Below are 1,886 nucleotides of genomic sequence, written 5' to 3'. Positions count from 1 at the left end.
ATAACATTAACAATATCTAAGCCTAATAAAATTTGTAAAAATATTTACATTCAATTTGTAGATTTTCCTTGTATCAGTCTTTTCCTATTTTCTTCATTGTTTCCTTGTATCAGTCTTTTCCTAGTTTCCCTATTGCCTTCATAATTCTTTGCCTGAGAATCTAGAATACCATTAAAAATATCTAAGCCTAATAAAAACCCTATTATTCCTAATGGCGGGAATGGGTCTAAATCTATCTATATCAAATAAAATATTAAAAACAAAAAAGCCATGGCAACCCTGTTAATACTTTTCTTCATTTGTCGGTGTGACGATATCCTGGTTCCTGGTGAAAATATCTTAAAAATAGAAGAGAAATTATTGATTATGACAAACACAGATATGAAAATATGGATACAGCATATTACGAAAAAAGCTTTATTAAATAATATCAAATATTCAATATCAGCAATGAACATAGTACTTCATGCATTACTGTATCAGTATTAATATAATCAAAAAAGTATTATATCGAACTAAAATTAAAAGGAACACTAGATAGGAGTAAGCCTGACTAATGAAACACTTGCAACATACTTACCGGAATTTCAGATTTGTCTCTGATTCCGTTTTTTTTTCAATTTCTCCAGTGCCTTCAAAATTTTGAGCCTGAGAAGCTAAGATATTAATAACAATATCTAAGCCTAATAAAATGTGTAAAAATATTTACATGTAATTTGTAGATTTTCCTTGCATCCGTCTTTTTCTAATTTTCTCAGTCTCTTCATAGTTCTGTGCCTGAGAAGCTGGAATAACATTAAAAGTATCTAAGCCTAATAAAAACCCTATTATTCCTAATGAGGGGAATGGGTCTAAATCTATCTATACCAAATAAAATATTAAAAACAAAAAAGCCATGGCAACCCTGTTAATACTTTTCTTCATTTGTCGGTGTCACGATATCCTGGTTCCTGTTGAAAATATCTTAAAAGTAGAAGAGAAATTAATGATTATGAAAAAAACAGATAGGAAAATATGGATACAGCATATTATGAAAAAAGCTTTATTAAATAATATTAAATATTCAATATCAGCAATAAACATAGTGCTTCTTGCATTAGTGTATCAGTATTAATATAATCAAAAAAATATTATATCAAACTAAAATTGAAATGAAGGAGTAAGACTGACTAAATAAACACTTGTAATATACTTACTGGAATTTCAGATTTGTCTCTGATTTCGTCTTCTTTTAATTTCTTCAGTGTCTTCAAAATTTTGTGCCTGTGAAGCTTAGATAACATTAACAATATCTAAGCCTAATAAAATTTGTAAGAATATTTACATTCAATTTGTAAATTTTCCTTGTATCAGTCTTTTCCTATTTTCTTCGTTGTTTCCTTGTATCAGTCTTTTCCTAATTTCCCTATTGCCTTCATAATTCTTTGCCTGAGAATCTAGAATACCATTAAAAATATCTAAGCCTAATAAAACCCTATTATTCCTAATGGCGGGAATGGGTCTAAATCTATCTATACCAAATAAAATATTAAAAACAAAAAAGTCATGGCAACCCTGTTAATACTTTTCTTCTTTTGACGATGCGGCGATATCCTGGTTCCTGTTGAAAATATCTTAAAAATAGAAGAGAAATTAATGATTATGACAAACACAGATAGGAAAATATGGATACAGCATATTAAGCTTTATTAAATAATATTAAATATCAGCATTGAACATAGTACTTCGTGCATTACTGTATCAGTATTAATATAATCAAAAAAGTATTATATCGAACTAAAATCAAAATGAACACTAGATAGAAGGAGTAAGCCTGACTAATGAAACACTTGCAACATACTTACCGGAATTTCAAATTTGTCTCTGATTTCGTCTTCTTTTAATTT

The sequence above is a fragment of the Styela clava genome, chromosome 15, assembly GCF_964204865.1.
Source record: "Styela clava chromosome 15, kaStyClav1.hap1.2, whole genome shotgun sequence".
Taxonomy (NCBI): domain Eukaryota; kingdom Metazoa; phylum Chordata; class Ascidiacea; order Stolidobranchia; family Styelidae; genus Styela; species Styela clava.
The sequence above is the reverse complement of the archived record's forward strand: the minus strand, read 5'-3'. Positions refer to the sequence as shown.